The sequence below is a fragment of the Pan troglodytes genome, chromosome X (genome assembly GCF_028858775.2).
Source record: "Pan troglodytes isolate AG18354 chromosome X, NHGRI_mPanTro3-v2.0_pri, whole genome shotgun sequence".
NCBI classification, from domain to species: domain Eukaryota; kingdom Metazoa; phylum Chordata; class Mammalia; order Primates; family Hominidae; genus Pan; species Pan troglodytes.
The window spans coordinates 108,268,241-108,291,967 of record NC_072421.2 but is presented as its reverse complement, the minus strand read 5'-3'; the positions used below and the strand labels follow the sequence as shown (position 1 = coordinate 108,291,967).

Sequence of the window (23,727 nt, the reverse complement as noted above, 5' to 3'; positions counted from 1 at the left end):
TTTATTTTGGTGAGGGGGCAGTAGGTTTTGTCATGGAGGCTCTGTAGTTAGCCTAGATCCAATCCCCAGCTCCTTGACTTACTTATGTACCTTGGGAATGTTACCTAACCTCTCCAGCTTTCGTTTTCTTATCAGTACAGTGGGGGAAATAATAGCATAATGAGCGTGAGTATTGTCATTTGAAGAAGAAACGAGATTGTGTACACCAAGTGCTTTGCATAGTGGCTGGCACATAGTAAGTTTTTCATAAGTAGTTGCTATTAGAGCAACTCTCTTACAAGCCAAAGATATTATCCCCTTAATTTTAAGGTGAGAAACTTGAAACTCAATGAAATCAAGTGACTTTGTACAAGGACAAGCAGCAAGTCCCAGCCAGAGCTAGAACCAAAACCCAGGTCTCCGAATTAAGTGTTCTGTTCACTATACCCATCTGCCTCTTGGAATTCTTTGAGGAAGTCAGTTCATTGTCTTGAATAGAAGCCCAGTCCTTTATACATGGCAGCCACTTAACACATAAGAGATGATCCAGGTAAATGAATAAAAATTTTCTAACCCAAATTCCTAAGAGGGATAGTATACTATTTGGGAGTTAAAAGACTGGGACAAGGACTAAAAATTTTTCAGGAACCTACATTTGCTAAGCCAAAGGAAAGTAGTGAGGAAGGTTAAAAGTATGTGCCTCTATGTCTATGCTTCTTATATTTCCCTGACTTCTCAGTAGGATTGGAATGTCTTCATAGTTTAATGGAAAGAGGACTGTGCTTAAAGTCAAGAGACCTGGTTTCTGGTCAGTCTTCCCTTGTTTGCCGTGTGGTATTGGTTGAATCATTCGTGTTCTATGAAGTAAAGATTCACTACTTACAAATTGAAAAGAATTCTTGCCTTCTGGACTGAAAACTAAAGGAGAATAGTATAGGGGCTGGGGAGGTGGAACAAGGGAAACGAAGGCCCTGGTTTTGTGTACTTGGAGCAAACCACATGGATGTTTAATATTGTCACAAGGTAATTGCAAAGAATATTTTATCCATTTAAGATTTATAGCCTGTCTGTTTCTAGAAAGGTTAGATACACATTAGAGATGAAAGAATAGGGGCAAGATAATGTTTTTAAAGATGAAATAAAATAGAGATCATCTGAAGAAAATAGAAGGAATAGATGTTTTTAACATTTGGTTTAGTAGATTATAGCATTTATAATGTAAATCTGGCTTATGCCTCCCAAAAGGATGAAAAGAGAAACTTTGGGTTTGTTGTCAAGAGAAAATTTACAGTTTCATCTACAGAGATTATTCCCACCTCTAACCCACTCAAGCAGTATTGATCCTGGGATGTTTGAATAAGGCACATTCTGGGTAACCTTGGTTTCATAGAAAAAAGAATTGTCTGGCATTTCTTTACTGATGCTCTGTAAAGGAAGAAGGCAAATATTAAATTATAATTCAATAAAGGACTTTCTATAAGCAGTAAGGAAATGCATTCCAGGTACTTTCCCTTTGAATGATCTAAATTGGAGAATAGAACATGGAAATGTTAAATAGATGTTTAATATGTCTACTAGACTGGATTGTCAACTATCAGATGCCCTAAGCAAGCTTTCTATTAACATGATTTGTTTCTGATTTTAAAATAGATGCTCATTGTTAAACATTCAAAAGTTACATAAAAGTATAGGGAAAACAAAAATGAACAGTAATCACAACGTGTATGGATAACCATAGTTAATTGATATATATATATGTACTTGTAGTCTTTTCTTCTAAGCTCAGTTATACAAACATATTAGTTTACAAAACTGAAGCACTTTTTAAACAGTATGGATCAGGGTTTGTTTATTTATTTATATAAACTTAGGGGAGACAAGTGCGGTTTTGTTACAAGGATATTCTGCATAGTGGCGAAGTCTGAGCTTTTAGTGTAGCCATCACCCGAATTGTGTACATTGTATCCAATAGGTAATTCCTCATTCCCCATACTTCTCCTACCCTCCCACCTTTCCACATCTCCTGTGTCTGTTTTTCCAAAATGTATGTCCATATATACACATTATTTAGCTTCCACTTGTAAGTGAGAACATGCAGTATTTGGCTTTTTGTTTTTGAGTTGTTTCACTTAAGATCAATTCACAGTTGGAGTCTCTAAAATGCACTTGTAGTAAAGATATATCCCATGTTGTCTGTAAGTGAAAGCTGGGCGGTTTAGACACGAGTTGCAGGATATGCAAATTTGATTCTATTGTGAAAAGTTCAAGAGCTCAACTTTTATTTTCTACCAAAGGGAACAAAAGTATTCCTGATCAAACAGAAAGCCTCCCTTCACAGAGATTTGCACCGCTAAAGTGCTGATAGGAAGAACAGTTTGGTTTTTTGAACAGGCATTTTTATTTTTGCCCAAAGTCCTATGCCATATGACATGGAAGAGATGATATTAGCCTGAAAAAATATTCAGGTCAGGTTTCATCAGCTTAGCAGCCTTTCTGTAAAAGGATCTCCTCATGGCCTCATAGTAGACACTAATGAGAATATCATCAACTCCCAGTTATTTATGCTAATGAAAGATAGAAGCGCACAATAAATTGAAATTTCATGGAAAATCTCCAGTTCTCATCTTAATGGTGTCACCTTGCTTGACTGCCAAACTTCTTTGAATTATGGACCCTTTTCTTTTCGATGGGTTTGCCCACCTGCTAATAGGAAAGTAAAATAACCACAAAACAAGTAGTGAGAGGGCCATGCTGTGGGAGGCCCAGGCAGGTGAATCACGAGGTCAGGAGTTGGAGACCAGCCTGGCCAACATGGTGAAACCCCATCCCTACTAAAAATACAAAAAATTTAGGTGGGCATAGTGGCGGGTGCCTGTAATCTCAGCTACTCGGGAGGCTGAGGCAGGAGAATCACTTGAACCCAGGAGGCGGAGGTTGCAGTGAGCCGAGATTGTGCCACTGCACTCCAGCCTGGGTGACAGAGCAAGACTCCATCTCAAACAAAAAACACTCAGTATATAATTTTGGGCAGGTGATCCAGCAAGTAGGAAAAAGCTAATTAACTTCTGAATGAAGGAAAAAGCTGCATACACAGGACGGAGAATGTTGCTTCTTCATGACTTTCTTTTTTTCTCTGGCGTCTGCAGGCTGGAAATGAAGTCTTAAAGTCCTGAGAAAACATGACACAGAGTCTTCAACTCTAGAAACCCAATTGTCAGTGAAATAAGAAACGTTTTCCCCTTAACTACTACATCTTGCCCTTCCTACATTCTGCTTCAAGTTTGATAAATGACAGAAGAGACGTACTTATGCCTTTATTTTTTCTTCACTCTTCTAGTAGCCTTTTAAAGAAAAAAATAATTAAAAAGGAATTTGTTTACTTGATGTGTCCACTCATATAATGAATAGCAGAGATTCATCTTTTTTTCCACTGACCATGTGTTATAATAGAATAAATATTATTGTAATACTGACATGACAATGTGTCTACAGTAATAGCGCTTATCAAAAACAGTTCTTGGGAATGTTTTCTTGATTTTGGACTGGTGATGAAGTTACTGACCTTTGCCTAATCCTGGGAGCTAGTCAGTAATGATTGGCAAAACATCGATGGCATAGTGACACGTATCTGTTGTTGTTTACTTTTTGTCATCATTGTTCCTATTAACAGGGGCCCCTAAAGTAGCAGAGATAGCCACCTCTAATGAGGGCAAGCTGATACATTTGAAAAATAGCTGTGATGTTGCAGGTTGAAGGTCCATCTCACAAGTTAGTTGGAATTCCTTTGGGACCAAATTCTACTCTCAGACACCATTAGTTAGCAGTAAGTCATGCATCTGATTTGTGCTTTTTGTCCAAGATGATATACTGGGGTTTTATGTGTTATTGATTATACTGCATAACTCATTAAATTCTCTCCTTGGTAATGTCAACAATTTTTAAAATTTCAAACTTATAAGCATATACTGAAATTGACTTTATCATAGTTTCTCAAATTTGGTGATTGTCCAGTGTGTTCATGGTGAAATTAGTATAATTGTGCTAACCACTCAATATTGGACAACCATGCTCAAACACGTCTTAAAAATTATGGTGTTCCAGCACTTTTGGAGGTGAGGTGGGTGGATCACCTGAGGTTGGGCACAGTGGCAGGTGCCTGTAAGCCCAGCTACTCGAGAGGCTGAGGCAGGAGAATCCCTTGAACCCAGGAGGCGGAGGTTGCAGTGAGTCAAGATTGTGCCATTGCACTCCAGCCTGGACAACAAGAGCAAATCTCCGTCTCAAAAGAAAAAAAAATTATAGTGTTTACTTTTTTGATGTGCTATAAAAATATCAGTGTCAGTAATTGCAGAAGCATTGTTTAATAGCACTAATGGCGTGACCGTTCAGCTCCTTGTCTGCCTTCAGTTCCTAAATTTGCTCCTTCCAGGAGTTGTAGGTTTCTGTCTGGGTCATAATTAGCCAAATCCCATGTTGCTGAGATAATAAGACCAATACACTTGTTGAAATACCATTATGTTTTCATTTTAGATCAGGTTTCTATCAGCAGTTAGTGTTTGAGTAAGATATTTGCATCCTCAAGAAGCATAGTTTGGAAGACACTGGTACGTGGGATAAATGCCACGTGAACAAATGAGGAAAGTGCTGTTAGGTTTAAAGAGAATGAAAAATAACTTTTAGCTGGGGTAATCTTGTCTTCCCATCAAGATTTCAAAGCCCTTAAAAGCATGAGCACTATTTTATACATTATGTGTTGTCACTGATGTAAATACAAAAATGCAAAATAGTCTCTGCCAGCTGCACTATTTTATATAGTCTTTGTTGAGTATTACTTGACTTCACTACAAACAACATTGATTTTTAAAAGGTGATCAAAGTTGTGTTAAAAAGGTATAGTGGAAAGGTAATTTGAGAAAAGGTTAGTAAAGAATATGTGGAAGCTCTTTACTTTCCAAGTTCTAAAAACAGTGACCTGCACCTTACCAACTACGTAGCAGGAGAGGCAGAATTCTGTAAAGGTTATAGTCTTTGGTTCTAAAGCTACAAGATATAGGTTTGAATTCTATTTCCATACCTTGATTAGTCATGTCAACTTGGGCAAGTTACCAAACCTCTCTGTGCCATTGATTCCTCAGTGGTAAAATGGGGCCAATAATGAGACCTACCTTGTAGGGTTGTTGTAAGAATTTAGTGAATTCAGATATGTACAACCCTTAGAGCAGATCCTGCCTCATAGGAAATGCTCAACAAATATAACTTGTTGTTTTTGTTATTGTTATCACCGTTCTCATCTGGCTCTATATTTTTCTTGCAGTTGGTTCCCTGGCTGCTTTTTACACTTATCATCTACGTCCTAGCCTTTGAGCCAAATTCGGGGCAGAAAATTCAGATGGCTCAGCTTTCAAACTTTGTCTAATAATACTCCTTAGAGGCTGAATTTGGGGGGAAATGTAATCTATTGTCTGAAATCAGTTAGTTGGGTTATCTGTGGTTTTCAGGAATAATGGTGAACTCACATATACTGAAGCGATCCATTTAATAGTGTCAGTGAAATAATCTATCTTAAATATTTTTTAGAGAATAGATAGCAACTTGCCTGAAAGTTATATATTAAGAATACCTTCCTCATCACATCAATATATACTGTCCTTTTGGAAACAGACTTTCCTGCAAGTCAGAATCTTAAACAGTTTGGAAGAGAGTTTTAGAAATGTGCAAATGAACTTGAAACCCACATTTGTATAGCTCGTTTTATTTCAGTGCTTGAGTAGTCTTTTCGGTGGTCTTTATCTTTTATTATCCCCTTTCTTCTTTATCAAGTAAGAAAAGGGTAGGTCATTCAACCATGCAGAACATATAGCTGATAGGAAAACATATTCAGTTTCATATTTTAAATACGTAAATATTATGTCAACCTCTGAGCTAATCTAAGCAAGAAAAATAATTCAGAATCAAACGCATAATATACAGGTTATAGCTTACTCTGCAATGTGGATTTAAATCTACAAAGTAACTTTTAGCTTACCTCCATTCAAGTTTTAGTGGCCCCAGACTCATATAAGTATGAATATTTATGCTAACCTAGTAATGCCATTTGAAGGAGCCACCTTGTAGGATTTGCTTCCACATGTATACTCAGATTCTTTCTGAAATGTTGAAATAAGTTGTATATGTGAAATGCAAATCACTTAAGTGTTTGTCAGTGAGACTATACATTTATTGTACAGAAACAGTAACTCTCATCTCACCGAAATGGTAGAGAAAGATGCCTTATTTAGATGTTAGTCTTGGGAAATTCATAATCATCTCTCATCAGTTAAATATACTGGGATTATTAAAATATTTAAAATATTTCTTACCATGTCCTTGAATGTTGTGGAGCAGAAGTTTAATTTGTATCTATACCAAAAAAAAAAATGTATTGCTAAGATTTGGCTGAAAAACACTAACATTCTGCCTTAAAAGTATGTTCTGTTTTCTTTCAATTAATAAATATTTTGAGCACCTACTTTTAGCTCACAAATAGAGATTAATATAACAATGTTGACAATGATAGTATCATAAAAGGGGAAATAAAAATTGTTACTAAAATGAATATATATTCAACCTTGCCGATAAGAAAAAGAAAGAAATATTCGTTCCATTTTCCCTTACTTAACCAAGTTGCCAAAACTTTAAACAGTCCATTGCTGGGCATTCTCACTCACTGCTAATGGGAAAGTAAATTACTGTGGCTTTTCTGGAAGGTTGTCTGGTAATGTAAATCAAGAATTTGAAAGTACTCAAAACATTTGACCCAAGAAATCTACTTCTAAGATTTTGCATTAGGAAAATACCTAATGTTGCAAACAGAACTTTATATGTAAGGATCTTTGTCATAATTTATTTAATGGAAAGAAATGGAAACAACCTAATATCCCAAGATAGGGGATTGGTTAATAAATTATGGTTCAGCTGTGTATTGGTGTAGAACTATGTAATTAGTCATGAGGTATGGGTAAACTATTTAATGGCACAGGAATGTTCTGATATGTTAATTTATAATGTAGTTTATAAAATGTATATAATATATGCTGTTAATTTTGTAATAAAACCTTAATACACATAACCCATGGAAAAAAAAGATCAGAAAGAGCTTCCAGTTTCCAGTCTGATAAATAGTGATCTTGGAGGTTGTCATTCCTGTTGTCAAAAGAAAAAAAACTGAATGAACTGAAAATCAACAACAGATGCAGTAAGATGGGAAATGGAAATAAAAGGTATACATATTGGGAAGGAAAAAACAGTATTACCTTTGTTCATAGATGACATGTTTTTCTGCGTAGAAAATCCCAAGGGATCAACAACAATGACAAACACACTCCTGTTACTAATAAGTGATTATTGCAAGGTTGAAGTATACAAAGTTAATATAAAAGTCAATTGCTTTTCTGTCTACCAGCAATTAACAAGTGGAATTTGAAATAAAAAATACAATATTATTTATATAAGCAGTCATTAAAATGAAACAGGTGTAAATTCAGCAAAATATGTACAGTATCTATATGATGAAAGCTATAAAATTCTGATGAAAGAAATAAAAAACTAAGTAGAATGGAGAGATACTCCATGTTTGTGTTTAGGAAGACTCGATATTGTCAAGATGTCAGTTTTTCCCAACTTGATGAATAGATGCAATACAATATCAGTAAAATCCCAGCAAGTTATTTTGTGGATGTCAACAAACTGACTCTAAAGTGTATATGGTAAGGCAAAACCCAGAACAGCCAACACAATATTAAAGGAGAACAAACTCACTACCCAACTTCAAGACTTACTATTAAGCTATGGTAATCAAAGTTATGAGATATTGGCAAAGTAATAGAAAAATAGATCAAGGGAATGTAATAGAGAGCCCAGAAATAGACCCAAATAAACATAATCAACTGATCTTTAACAAAGTAATTCAATGGAGAAAAAATAGTCTTTTGAATAAATGGGTGCTGGAACAACTGGGCATCCATATCCAAAATGTAAATAAATCTGGACATAGATTTCACACCCTTCACCAACATTTACTCAAAATGGAACACAGACATGAGTGTCAAATGCAAAGCTAAAGAACCCTTAGAGGATAATATAAGAGAAAAATTTAGGTAACCTTGGATTTGGCAATGACTTGCTTTTTTAACTTTTAGTTTAGGTTCAGGGATACATGTGCAGGTTTGTTAATACAGGCAAATGTGTGTCACGGGGGGTTGGTGTACAGATAATTTTGTCCCCAAATACTAAGCATAGTACTCAATAGGTATTTTATCTGATCCTCTCTCTCCTCCCACCTTCATGCCTCGAGTAGGCCCTAGTGTCTGTTGTTATCCTCTTTTTGCCCATTGGTTCTCATTATTTAGCTCTCACTTATAAGTCAGAACATGCAGTATTTGGTTTTGTGTTCCTGCATTAGTTTGCTAAGGATAATGGCCTTCAGCTCCATCCATGTTCTTGCAAAGGACATGACCTCATTCTTTTTTATAGCCGCATAGTATTCCATGGTGTATATGTGCACATTTTATTTATCCAGTCTACTGTTGATGGACATTTGGATTGATTCTGTCTTTCGTATTGTGAATAGTGCTGCAGTGAACATATGCACGCATGGGTCTTTATGGTAGAGTGATTTATATTCCTTTGGGTGTATACCCAATAATGGGATTGTTTGGTCAAATGGAAGTTCTGTTTTTAGGTCTTTGAGGAATCACCACACTGCTTTCCACAATGGTTGAACTATTTTACATCCTCTCCAGCAGTGTATAACCTTCCCTTTTCTCCATAACTTGCCAGCATCTGTTATTTCTTGACTTTTTAGTAATAGCCATTCTGATGGGTGTGAGATGATATCTAATGGTGAGTTTGATTTGCATTTCTCTAATGATCAGTGATACTGAGCACATTTTCAGGTGCTTGTTGACTACATGCGTGTCTTTTGAAAAGTGTCTATTCATGTCCTTTATCTGCTTTTTAATGAGGTTATTTGTTTTTTGCTTATAAGTTTGTTTAAGTTCCTTACAGATTATTGATATTAGACCTTCGTCAGATGCATAGTTTGCAAATATTTTCTCCCATTCTGTAGGCTATCTGTTTACTCTGTGGATGCTTTCTTTTGCCGTGCAGAAGCTCTTTAGTTTGGTTAGATTCCACTTGCTAATTTTTATTTTTGTTGCAGTTGCTTCTGGCATCTTTGTAATGAAATCTTTGCCAGTTCCTTTTTCTAGAATGGCATTTCCTAGGTTATCTTCCAGGGTTTTTATAGTTTTAGGTTTTACATTTAAGTCTTTAACCCATCTTGAGTTGACTTTTTGTACATGGTTTAAGGAAGGGGTCTAGTTTCAGTCTTCTGCATATGGCAAGCCAGTTATCCTAACACTACGTATTGAATAGGGATTCCTTTCTCCGTTGCTTGTTTTTGTTGACTTTGTCGAAGATCAAATGGTCTGTGACATTATTTCTGGGCTTCTTATTCTGTTCTGGGCAATTACTTTTTAGATACAACACCAAAGGTTCTATCCAAGAAAGAAAGAATTGATAAATTTGACTTCATGAAAATTAAAAATTTCTGCTCTGCAAATGACACTGTCAAGAAAATAAAAAGCCACAGACTGGGAAAAATATTTGCAAGAGACATATCTGATAAAGGACTGTTATCCAAAATATACAAAGAACTCTTCAAACTCAACAATAAGAACACAGACAGCTCTATTTAAAAATGGACCAAAGACCTTAGCAGACACCTCACCCAAGAATGTATACAGATGGCAAATAAGCATATGAAAAGATGCTCTATATCATATGCCATCAGGGAAATGCAAATTAAAATCAGAGTGAGATACCACTACACACCTATTATTATAGAATTGCCAAAATCCAGAACACTGACAACACCAAATGCTGGTGAGGATGTGGAGCAACAGGAATTTTCAATCATTGCTGATGAGAATGCAAAATGGTACAGCCACTTTGGATGACTGCTTGGAAGTTTCTTACAAAACTAAACATACTTTTACCATATGATCCAGCAGTTTCACTCCTTGATATTTACATCCCAAATTTTAAAATGTATGCCCCACAAAAACCTACACACAGATGTTTATAACAGTTGTATTTGTAATTACGAAAACTTGGAAGCAGCCAAGATGTCCTTCAGTAGGTGAATGGATGAATAAACTTCGGTAAATGCAGGCAGTAGAATATTATTCATTGCCAAAAAGAAATGAGCTATCAAGCCATGAAGAAACATGGAGGAAATGTAAATGCATATTACTAAGTGAAAGAAGCCAATCTGAAAAGGCTACATACTGTTTGATTCCAACTATATGACATTCTGGAATAGGTAAAACTATGGAGACAATGAAGAGATCGGTGGTTGACAGGGGTTAGAGAAGAGACAGGAATGAATAGGCAGAACACAAAATATTTTTAGGGCAGTAAAATTGCTCTCTTTGATACTATAATAGTGGATACATGTCATTATATATTTGTCCAAACCCACAGAATGTGCAATACCAAGAGTGAACCTTAATGTGAATTGTGGACTTTGAGTGATAATGATGTGTCAGTGTAGGTTCATCAGTGGAAACAATTGTACCTCTCTGGCAGGAGATATTGATAACTGGGGACACTATGCATGTGTGGCAGTGGTAACAGGGGGTATATGGGAAATCTCTGTACCTTCCTCCCAATTTTACTGTAAACATAAGACTGCTCTAAAAAATTAAGTATTAATTTAACATATAAAAATACATAAATACTTTAAAGTATTTATATAATACTTTCCCTCCCCCCACAGTTTATGGGTACATCAAATTTCTCTTCAGCAACTGCAAGCAAAGAAAGAAAGGAGTGAAATATTTAAGTTGTTGAAAGAAAAAGGCTACCAATCTGGAATTCTGTATTTAGAGAATTTATTTTTCAAAAATAAATGATAAGTAAAGACTTTCTCAGACAAAAAGTGAGAGAATTTGTCACCAGTAGACCTTCCTTGCAGGAACTATTAACAAAAATTCTTCATAAAAAGGGCTACCAATCTGGAATTCTGTATTCAGAGAATTTATCTTTCAAAAATAAATGATAAATAAAGACTTTCTCAGACAAAAATTGAGAGAATTTGTCACCAGTAGACCTTCCTTGCAGGAACTATTAACAAAAATTCTTCATAAAGAAGAAAAATGACATAGGTCAGAAACTTGGATCTACATAAAGAAAGGAAGAACATTAGCAAAATAATAAGTGAAGTAAAATATTTTTCTTTTTCTTAATTGACATAATAAAGGACAGTTTGTTCAAAATAAAAATAGCAGTGATATCTTACATGTCTGTAGCTTATGGGAAAGTGGAATGAGTGACAGGTGTAATAAGGAATGGAAGGGAGGAATTGGGAAAATTCTGTTAGAACATATCTGTTCTACACATGCAGTGGTATAGTGTTATCTAAAAGTAAAAGTGGACTTGGATTAATGTAAATGTATATTGTAAACTCTAGGGCAGCCACTAAAAACTTTCTTAAACGAAGTATAATTGATATGCTCAGAGAAGAGAGAAAATGGAATAATATAAAATGTTCAGTTAAAACCAGAGAAGACAGAAAAAGAAAGGAAGACAAAAAAAAAAGTAACAAAAAAACTAGGGCAATGAATAGAAAGTCATTGCAAATACGGTCAATATTAAACTAGCAAATCAATAGTCACTTTAAATGTGAATGGTCTATATAAACCAATTAAAAGACAGAGACTGTCAGGGGATTAAAAATCCCCAAAATCCAACTATGTGTTATCTATAAGAAACCACTTTATTTTAAAAAATATTTCTAATAAATTCTATTGTGTACATTTAAGGTATACAACATGATGTTATGAGATACATATAAAAATTGTAACTGTACTGAAACAAATTAGTATATTTATTCATCTTACATGGTTATCCATTTTCCCCCACAAGAGCAGTTATAATCATATTAATTGAACAATTTGTCCCTTCAAGTCAAATTCCTCAGTTGTGATGGGTCAGATTCCTCAATTGTGACCAACCATTGCAGGTGAAATTCAAATTTTATTTTTAGTGGTTGTATTTTTGAGAAAAATTTTATTTCACCTCTCCCAATGGATAGACATTTATTTCAAGATACACTGCATCCTCTTATTGTCAACACTTCAAACCTACCAGCTACTGACATCTTGAAACAGCATAATTTGTTATCCATGACTCCTGAAAGTTCCTCATGTCACCAACCCTTATATGATACAAATGTAAAGATGGCTATTCGTGGAAATGTGTTCACCACATTGCCAAGTGTCTTGGGTCTCCTTTTGAAAAGAATGTTTTTTCACTAAAGTCAACATTTCCCTGAAAATGCAGCTCCATCTTCTATTGGTATGGTCTGTGGAAGTCAGAGAGACTGAAATTTCGGTCCATATTATGGTTGATAACTACAATTTCTGTTGCAAAGTATGCAAGCATTACTTTGAACTGCATCTGATGCAACTTGGTGGTCTAGGCCATTACTTGCAAATCGCCAAGGCCTATTTTGGGAACAATGCTTTCAATTCCCTTTTATTGCATGTATCAGAACAATATCCTGTTAACTAATATGATGGTTCATTTTACTGCATATATGAGAAAAATGTCCTGTTAACCAATATATTTTGACTTTTGGTTTTAGTATGTTTTAGTACAAATATCCAGGGACAAATTCTTCAGTTGAATACATCCAAGGGACAATTTGTTCAATTGATCTGCTATAATCTAATCATTTAGCAAAAATTCTGACTATAATACACTATCATTAGCTATGGTTCTCATGCTGCATATTAGATCTTTAGACTTGTTCATCCTGTATATCTGCTGCATTGTATTTTTTGACCTGTATCTCCCATTTCCACACCCCTACACCAATCATAGTCACGACTGTTTTATTCTGTATCTCTGTGAAGTTGACCTTTAAAAAAAAAAAGATACCACATATAAGTGGGATCATGTGATATTTTTCTTTGTGTGTGTGGCTTATTTCACTTATTGTAATGTATACCAAAGAATATTTTCAGCTATACAAAAGGAAGAGATCCTGTCATTGCCATAAGATGGATTGACTTGGAGGACATTATGCTAAATGAAAGAAACATAGTTTAAATATAAAGACACAGATGGGTTAAAAGTAAAGGAATGGAACAATATATACTGTGCTAGCTCTAATCAAGAGAAAGCTGGAGTTGTTATATTAATTTCAGACAAAGAAGACTTTAGGACAAGGAAAATTATCCGGGAAAAATGGGGGGCATTACATATTAATAAAGGGGTATATTCTCCAAGAAAACATAACAGTCCTTAATGTGTTTGCACTTAACAAAGCATCAAAATATGTGAGGCAAAAACTGATAGAAATGCAAGGAGAAATACAAACTATTAGAGCTGGAGGCTTCTATACCCCTTTATTAGTAATTTATAGATCCATCAGGCAGAAAATCAGTAAGGACATAGTTCAATTTAATCATCAGTCAACTGGATTTAACTGATGTCTGTAGAATACTCCATCCAACAACATGAGAATATACATTCTTCTCAAGATCACATGGAACATTCGCCAAAATAGACCATATTCTGGGTCATAAAACATACCTTAGGAAACACAAAATAATAGAAATCATACTATACTTTTTTTTTTTTTTTTTTTTTTTTTTTTTGAGGCAGAGTCTCACTGTCGCCCAGGGTGGAGTGCAGTGGCGCGATCTCGGCTCACTGCAAGCTCCGCCTCCTGGGTTCACACCATTCTCCTGCCTCAGCCTCCCTAGTAGCTGGGACTACAGGCGCCCGCCACCACGCCCAGCTAATTTTTTGTATTTTTAGTAGAGACGGGATTTCACCGTGTTAGCCAGGATGGTCTAGATCTCCTTACCTCGTGATTCACCCGCCTCGGCCTCCCAAAGTGCTGGGATTACAGGCGTGAGCCACCGTGCCCGGCCCTACAATATATACTTCTACACCATACTGGAATTAAACTAGAAATCAGTAACAGAAAGCTGTACAATTCCAAACTATTTAGAGATTAAAAACCACACTTCTAAATCGCACATGGGTCAAAGAAGAAGTCTCAAGAGAAATTTTAAAATATTTTGAGCTAAAAGAAAATGGAAATACCACTTATCAAAATTTGCAGGCTGCAGCAAATGCAGTGCTTAGAAGGAAATATATAGCAAGGAATTAATATATTAAAAGTGGAAAGATTTAAACTGAATAATACAGACTACCACCCTGGGAAGCTAGAAAAAGAAGAGTAAATCAAATCCAAACTAATCAATAGAAAATAAATTTTAATGGCTACAAAAATACAGTTAGATAGAATGAATAAGATGTAGTATTTGGTAGCAAAATAGGGTGCTTTTATGGATTGTGACATTGGTCATTTCTAAACTTTTTGCCTAAACCAGAATCACAAAGATATTCTCCTGTTTGTTCTTTTAGAAGTTTTAAAAAATTAGGTTTTAAAGTCTATAACCCATCTTGAGTTTATTTTTATATATAGTATGTGATATGGATTAAGGTTCATTTTAGTTTATATTTTGTATATTACTATCCAAATATTTAGGCAGCATTTGTTGAAAGTACTATCCCTTTTCCATTGAATTCCCTTTGCACCTTTGTTGAAAATCAATTGACCACATATGTGGGTAGATTTTGAATCTATTTTATTCTGTTGATCTATTTGTCTAACATTTCGCCAACACCACATTGTCTTGAAAACGTCAGTCTGTTGTTGTTCTTTTTGCTTTTGAGACAGAGTCTTGCTCTATCGCTCAGGCTGGAGTGCAGTGGCACAATCTTGGCTCACTGCAACCTCTGCCTCTCAGGTTCAAACGATTCTCGTGCCTCAGCCTCCTGAGTAGCTATGATTACAGGCGTGTGCCGCCACGCCTGGCTAATTTTTGTATTTTTAGTAGAAACAGGGTTTCACCAGGTTGGCCAGGCTAGTCTCGAACTCCTTGCCTCAAGCGATTTGCCTGCCTCAGCCTCCCAACGTGCTGGGATTACAGGCATGAGCCACCACACCCGGCCAAAAAGTGTAATTTTATATTAAGTCTCTGACATGTTTCTTTTTCAAAATTGTTTTGGCTATTCTACTTTCTTTGCCTTTCCATATAAATTTTTCATTAGATTACCAACTTTTATAAAAGATCATGCTGGTAATTCGATTTAGATTGTATGGAATCTATAAATCATATTGGAGAGAACTGATATCTTAACAATTTTGTATCTTTCAATCCATAAATAAAGTGTATCTCTCCATTTTTTAGGCCTTCATTGATTTTTTTCATCAGCGTTTTTTAGCTTTCTAAGTGAAGATCTTACACATATTTTGTTAGATTTATACTTCAGTATTTTCAAGTTTTGGGAGAGCTATTGAAAATAGTACACTTTCAATATTCAATTTCTAATTGTTCATTATAAAATATATAAATATGATTTATAAATTATAGTAACTTTTTAATATATTCTTATAGATTTTCTATGTAGAAAATTATGTCCATTTGTGAATAGAAAGTTTTATTTTTTTACTTTCCAGCATATAGGCCTTTTATTTGTTCTTCTTACCCAATTTCACTGACTAATATCTCCAGGAGTAGTGAAGCAGACATCCTTGTATAATTCCTGATCTTAGGGGTAAAGCAGTCTCTTGCCATTAAGTGTAATATTAGCTATAGGTTTTTTGTAGATGCCCTTTATCAGGTTGAGGAAGTACTCATTCTAGTTTGCAGAGACTGTCTGTCATGAATGGATGTAGAATTTTGTCAAATGATTTTTCTGCATCTGTGGCAATGATTACATGATTTTCCTTCTTTGGTTTGTTGATATGGTGAATTACATTGATTGGATTTTGAATGTTGAACTAGCCTTGAATTTCCAGGATAAGCCCCACTTGCTCATAATAGTATTATCTTTCTACATATTGTTAGATTTAGTTTGTTAAAATTTTGTTGAGAATTTTTGCATCTATGTTCTTAAGGGATATTGGTCTGTAGTTTCTGTTCTTGTAATATCTTTATCTGGTTTTGGTATCAGTGTAAAGCTTGCATTAAATATTCAGTTGGGAAGTATTCCCTCCTCTTCAGTTTTCTGGAAGGGTTTGGTAGAATGTTTGATAGAATTCACCGGTGGAGCCATCTGATTCTGGAATTTTCTTTGTAAGAAAGTTTTCAACTATATATATAATTTAAATTCCTTTAAAATATATAGGACTATTCAGGTTAGCTATCTTTTTTTTTTTTTTTTTTTTTGAGACAGAGTCTTGCTCTGTTACCCAGGCTGGAGTGCAATGGTGCCATCTCAGCTCACTGCAACCTCTACCTCCCATGTTCAAGTGATTCTCCTGCCTCAGCCTCCTGAGTATGGGATTATAGGCACTCACCATCAAGCCTGGCTAATTTTTGTATTTTTAATAGAGACAGGGTTTTACCATGTAGGCCAGGCTGGTCTTGAACTCCTGACCTCAGGTGATCCACCCACTTCGGCCTCCCAAAGTGCTGGGAGTACAGGTGTGAGCCACCACGCCCAGTCTCAGGTTAGTTATCTCTTTTTGATTGAGCTTTGGTAATGTGTGTCTTTCAAAGAATTAATCCATTTTATGTTGTTTCAAGAATTAATCATTCTATGTTGTTAAACTAACTGGCATACAGTTATTCACATTGTTCCCTTTTTACCCTTACCCTTTTAATGTCTGTAGTCAATGCAATGAAACCCTCTTTTGTGTCTCTAGTCTTAGTAATTTTTGTCTTCTCTCTTTTTATCTATAGGGGTTTATCAATTTTATTGATCTTCCTAAAGATCCAGTTTTGATCTCATTGGTTTTTCCTTATTGACTTTCTGTCTTCAATTTCATTGATTTCTGCTCTTTATTATTCTATTTTTTTTTCTTATTTTGTCCTACTTTTTCTAGTTTAAGATATTGATTTGAGACTTTTCTCCTTTTCCAATATAGATATTTAGTGATATGAATTTCCTTCTAAGTGCTTTTTTAGCTGAATTTCTAAATGATGTGCTGTGTTTTCATTTTCATTTAGTACAAAATACTTTCTAATTTCCCTTTTGATTTCTTCTTCAACCCACAGACTATTTATATGCTACCAGCTTCTTAAAAGTGGCTATCTTCCTGTAATGGGATTATGTATAATGTTTCTTGCTTCTTTTCTATTGTTGCCCTTCTTGTGTGTTTGTGTATGTTTTCCAATTTTCTACATTAAGCATGTATTAGCTTTCTAATTAGAAAAAAGCCAATGAATATAAAATAACACTCTATATTTTATAGCACTTTATAATTTACAAAGTGCTTCATTTAATCCTCTAACATCCACTTGAGAAACATAATATTTCACAGATGTTGAAAAGGTTATCAGGGTTTGAGTGACTCACTCAATGAGGTTATCAGGGTTTGAGTGACTTACTCAATGTCACACAGAGTAGGTTAGGACTCAAACCTAGATTTTCTGTCTCCCAGTTTATTGTTCTGAAGAAATTGTAAAGAAAGGTTTGAAAAATAAATTGGAATTCACCTTGTGGGTATTTGGAAAGATTCATAGAGGTTCTTTGAAGCAATCATTGATATGAGGCATCTCTCTCAGTTTAGTTTTAATTTAGATTTCTGATTACTAGTGAGGTTGAACATCTTTTAATATTTACTCTCTGGTATTGTTTGGCTATGTCTCCACCCAAATCTATCTTGAATTGTAACTCCCACAATTACCACATGTCGTGGGAGAAACCCGGCGGGAGGTCAGTTATGGGGGCAGGTCTTTCTTGCTCTGTTCTAATGATAGTGAATGAGTCTTACAAGATCTGATGGTTTTAAAAAAGGGAGTTTCCCTGCACAAGCTCTCTTCTCTTGAATGCTGCCATGTGAGATGTGCCTTTCACCTTCCACCATGATTGTGAGACCTCCCCAGCCACATAGAACTGTAAGTCCAATAAACCTCTTTCTTTTGTAAATTGCCCAGTTGCAGGTATGACTTTATCAGCAGCATGAAAATGGACTAATACATTGTCTGTTCCAATTTCTTCTTTTCTGACTTGCCTATTTCTGTACTTAGATTGTTTTTCTATTGGATTGGTTGGTCCTAATTGATTTGCATGATTAAAATATTCCAATACTAATATTTTGTTTACTATTTGTTCACAATATCTTCTCTTAGCTTCCTGCTTATCTGTCTTTATTACTTCAATTTTGATCGTCAGGAAAATCTGCACTGGACTGAAGAAAATTTGTGTGTTTATTATAAGAGGAGTATTGCTTTATTTTGAGCTAGTATGATGAAAAGTGGGAGATAGAAGAGGATGGGATTAGAAGATAAACCACTTGATTTGGAAATTCAATTTACCAATCATTTGTCAGTTGCTTATGCTTGCATATTGCCTATAATTGCTTATTGCCCACAGTGTACTAGGCCATGTGATGAATAGAGAGTAAAGAATAAATGTTACCTACTTTCAGGGACTCTGATGGAGAAATATATCATGTACAATAAGGCAGTTAACATGGTATGTGCTCAAGTGAACTGTGGTATAAGATAAGCTGTGGCTACCAAAATTTCTGTTCCAGCAAAGGAGAGTGAGTGGTTTGAGTTAGTTGGGAGTTGTATTAGTCAGGGTTCTCTAGAGGGACAGAACTAATAGGATATATGTATACATGAAAGGGAGTTTATTAAGGAGAACTGACTCACACGATCACAAGGTGAAGTCCTGTAATAGGCCGTTTGCAAGTTGAGGAGCAAAGAAGCCATTAGTGGCTCAGTCTGAGCCCCAAAACCTCAAAAGTAGGGAAGCCAACAGTGCAGCCTTCAGTCTGTGACTGAAGGCCCGAGAGCCCCTGGCAAACCACTGGTATAAGTCCAAGTGTCCAAAAGCCAAAGAACTTGGAGTCTGATGTTCGAGGGCAGGAAGCATCCAGCATGGAAGAAATATGAAGGCCAGAAGACTCAGCAAGTCAGCTTCTTCCACCTTCTTCTACCTGCTTTTTCTGGCCTTGCTGGCAGCAAATTGGATGGTGCCCATCCAAAGTGTGGGTAGGTCTTCCTCTCCCAGTCTACTGACTCAAATGTTAATCTCCTCTGGCCACATCCAAAAACACCCAGAGACACCCAGATACACCCAGATAGGATACACCCAGAAGGATGCTTTGCATCCTTCAATCCAATCAAGTTGACACTTAATATTAACCATCACAGGAGTTGTTTATGCAAGAATTCTGTAAGTTGAATGGGAGCAGGGACTTTGTATAAAAATTTTAGTTCTTTTCGTCTGCAACACTTAGCATATTGCCTGACAGTGCTCAAATATTTGTTTAATGATTGAGTGATGTTAACATGTGTAGGCAAAGCCAATCATAGAGACCTAACACAATGCATCATCTATCATTCCTATACCACCAACAGCTCTGAGAATGTTCTGATACATCCACATTTCAGACATTAGCTTGCATTTCCAAAGAAAGGGAACACAACCTTTTCAAGAAAAAGAACACATGATATGCTCCCTTTATCATTGTAACGGGGTAGTAGTTAAAATTTTGTATTGCTGACTATGGCCTTATAGTATAGTTTGAAATCAGGTAGCGTGATGCTTCCAGATTTGTTCTTTTTGCTTAGTCCTGCTTTGGCTATGCAGGCTCTTTTTTGGTTCCATATGAATTTTAGAATTGTTTTTTCTAACTCTGTGAAGAATGACTGTGGTATTTTGATGGGGATTGTATTGAATTTGCTGATTGCTTTTGTCAGTATGGTCATTTTCACAATATTAATTCTACCTGTCTATGAACATGGGGTGTGTTTCCATGTGTTTGTGTCATCTATGATGTCTCTCAGCAGTGTTTTTAGTTTTCCTTGTAAAGGTCTTTCTACTCCTTTGTTAGATGTATTCCTAAGTATTTTATTTTATTTTATTTTATTTTATTTTATTGCATCCTTTGTAAAAGGGGTTGAGTTCTTGATTTGATTCTCCACTTGATTGCTTTTGGTGTATAGAAGAGCTACTGATTTGTGTACATTAATCTTGTATCCAGAAACTTTGCTGAATTCTTTTATCAGTTTTAGGAGCTTTCTGGAAGACTCCTTATAGTTTTCAAGGTAAACGATCATATTGTCAGCAAACTGGGACAGTTTGACTTCCTCTTTACTGATTTGGATGCCCTTTATTTCTTTCTCTTGTCTGATTGCTCTGGCTAGGACTTCCATTACTTTGTTGAAGAGGAGTGGTGAGAGTGGGCATCCTTGTCTTGCTCCAGTTCTCAGAGGGAATGCTTTCAACTTTTCCCCATTCAGTATTATGTTAGCTGTGAGTTTGTCATAGATGGCTTTTATTACATTAAGGTATGTCCTTTGTATGCCGATTTTGCTGAGGGTTTTAATCATAAAGGGATACTGGATTTTATCGAGTGCTTTTTCTACATCTATTGAGATGATCATGTGATTTTTGTTTTTAATTCTGTTTATGTGGTGTACCACATTTATTGACTTACATATGTTAAACCATCCTTGCATCCCTGGTATGGAACCCACTTGATCATGGTGGATTGTCTTTTTGATAGGTTGTTGGATTCAGTTAGATAGTATTTTGTTAATGATTTTAGCATCTATGTTCATCAAAGATATTGGTCTGTAGTTTCCTTTTTTGGTTGTGTCCTTTCCTGGTTTTGGTGTTAGGGTGATGCTGGCTTCATAGAATGAATTAAGGAGGGTTCCTTCTTGCTCTGTCTTATGGAGTAGTGTCAAAAGGATTGGTACCAATTCTTCTTTGAATGTCTGGCAGAATTCTGCTGTGAATCCACCTGGTCCTGGACTTTTTTTGTTGGAAATTTTTTAATTACCATTTCAATCTCTCTGCTTGTTATTGGTTTGTTCAGGGTATCTAATTCTTCTTGATTTAAGCTAGGAGGGTTGTATTTTTCCAGGAATTTATCCATCTCTTCTAGGTTTCCTACTTTATGTGTGTAAAGGTGTTCATAGTAGTCTTGAATGATCTTTCATATTTCAGTATTTGAAGATACTCCTGTTTCATTTCTCAGTGAGGTTATTTGAATTTTCTCTCTTTTCTTGGTTAATCTTGCTAATGGTCTATCGATTTTATTTATCTTTTCAAAGAACCAGCTTTTTGTTTCACTTATCTTTTGTGTCTTTTTTTTTGTTTCAATTTCATTTAGGTCTACTCTGATCTTGGTTATTTCCTTTCTTCTGCTGGGTTTGGGTTTGGTTTGTTCTTGTTTCTCTAGTTCCTTGAGGTGTGACCTTAGATTGTCTATTTATGCTCTTTCAGACTTTTCGATGTAGGTGTTTAGGGTTATGCACTTTCCTCTTAGCACTGCCTTAGCCTTATCCCAGAGATTTTGATAAGGTTCTGTCATTATTATCATTCAGTTTGAAGAATTTTTAAATTTCTATCTTGATTTCGTTTTTCACCCAATGCTCATTCGGGAGCAGGTTATTTAATTTCCATGTATTTGCGTGGTTTTGAAGGTTCCTTTTGGAGTTGATTTCCAGTTTTATTCCACTGTGGTCTGAGAGAGTGCTTGATACAATTTCGATTTTCTTAAATTTATTGAGGCTTGTTTTATGACCTATCATATGGTCTATTTTGCAGAAAGTTCCATGCTCTGTTGAATAGAATGTGTATTCTGTGGTTGTTGGATGAAATATTCTATATATATCTTGTAAGTCCATTTGTTCCAAGGTATAGTTTAAATCCATTGTTTCTTTGTTGACTTTGTGTCTTGATGATCTGTCTAGTGCTGTCAGTGGAATATTGAAGTCCCCTACTATTACTGTGTTGCTGTCTATCTCATTTCTTAGGTCTGTTAGTAATTGTTTTATAAATTTGGGATCATGGTACTGGTAGAGAACCCAGAAATAAACCCAAGTACTTATAGCCAACTGATCTTCAGCAAAGCAAACAAAAACATAAATGTGGGGGTCCTTTTCAACAAATAGTGCTGGGATAACTGGCAAGCCACATGTAAGAGAATGAAACTGGATCCTCGTCTCTCACCTTATACAAAAATCAACTCAAGATGGATTAAGGACTTAAACCTAAGACCTGAAACTATAAAAACTCTAGAAGATAACATTGGAAAAACCCTTCTAGACATTTACTGGGGAAACATGCCCCCAATATTTCAACGTAGGTTCTTTCTATTTTCCATAAGTGTCAACCGGCTAAGAAATAAAGAGAAAGAGTACAAAGAGAGGAATTTTACAGCTGGGCCGCTGGGGGTGAAATCACATATCGGTAGGATGGTGATGCCCACCTGAGCCACAAAACCAGCAAGTTTTATTAAGGATTTCAAAAGGGGAGGGGGTGCAAGAACAGGGAGTAGGTCACAAGATCACATGCTTCAAAGGACAAAAAAGAGAACAAAGATCACATGCTTCTGAGGAAACAGGACAAGGGCAAAATTAGAAACTCCTGATAAGGGTCCAACAAAGATCACAACTCAAAGGGCAAAAGCAGAATTACTGATAAGGGTCTATGTTCAGCGGTGCACTTATTATCTTGATAAACATCTTAAACAACTGAAAACAGGGTTCGAGAGCAGAGAACCAGTGTGACCTCAAATTTCCCAGAGCGGGGTTTTTCCCCACCCTAGTAAGCCTGAGGGTACTGCAGGAGACCAGGGTGCATTTCAGTCCTTATCTCAACCACATAAGACAGACACTCCCAGAGCAGCCATTTATAGACCTCCCCCCAGGAATGTATTCCTTTCCCAGAGTAATCCTTGCTAGGAAAATAATTTAGAGATCTCTTCCCTACTTGCATGTCCATTTATAGGCTCTCTGCAAGAAGAAAAATATGGCTCTTTTTGCCTGACCCCACAGGCAGTCAGACATTATGGTCGTCTTCCCTTGTTCCCTAGAATTGCTGTTATTCTGTTCTTTTTCAAGATGCACTGATTTCATATTGTTCAAACACACATGTTTTACAGTCAATTTGTACAGTTAACACAATTATCATAGTGGCACTGAGGTGATGTACATCCTTAGCTTACGAAGATAACAGGATTAAGAGATCAAAGTAAGACAAGTGTAAGAAATTATGAAAGTATTGTTTGGGAACTGGTTAATGTCCATGAAATCTTCACAATTTATGTTCCTCTGCCACGGCTCCAGCCAGTCCCTCTGTTCGGGGTCCCTGACTTCCCGCAACAGACATTGGCTTAGACAAGGATTTCATGACCAAAAACCCAAAAGCAAATGCAATAAAAACAAAGATAAATAGCTGTGACCTAATTAAACTAAAGAGCTTTTGCATGGCAAAAGGAACAGTCAACAGAGTAAACAAACAACCCACAGAGTGGGAGAAAATCTTCACAATCTATACATCTGACAAAGGACTAATATCCAGAATTTACAATGAACAAATCAGTAAGAAAAAAAAATCCTATCAAAAAGTGGGCCAAGGACATGAACAGACAATTCTCAAAAGAAGATATACAAATGCCCAACAAACATATGAAAAAATGATCAACATCACTAAAGATCAGGGAAATGCAAATCAAAACCAGAATGCAATACCACCTTACTCCTTCAAGAATGACCATAATCAAATGCAATACCACCATACTCCTTCAAGAATGACCATAATCAAAAAACGAAAAAACAGTAGATGTTGGTGTGGATGCAGGGAATGTAAACTAGTACATCCACTATGGAAAACAGTGTGGAGATTCCTTAAATAATTAAAAGTAGAACT

At 35.8% G+C, this 23,727-nt stretch overlaps 1 protein-coding gene across 6 annotated transcripts in view; it reads left to right on the top strand.

The window, feature by feature from the left end:
- Positions 1–23,727, top strand: part of CHRDL1 (chordin like 1) — a 125,684-nt gene that overhangs the window by 8,681 nt on the left and 93,276 nt on the right. The window lies entirely within an intron of this gene.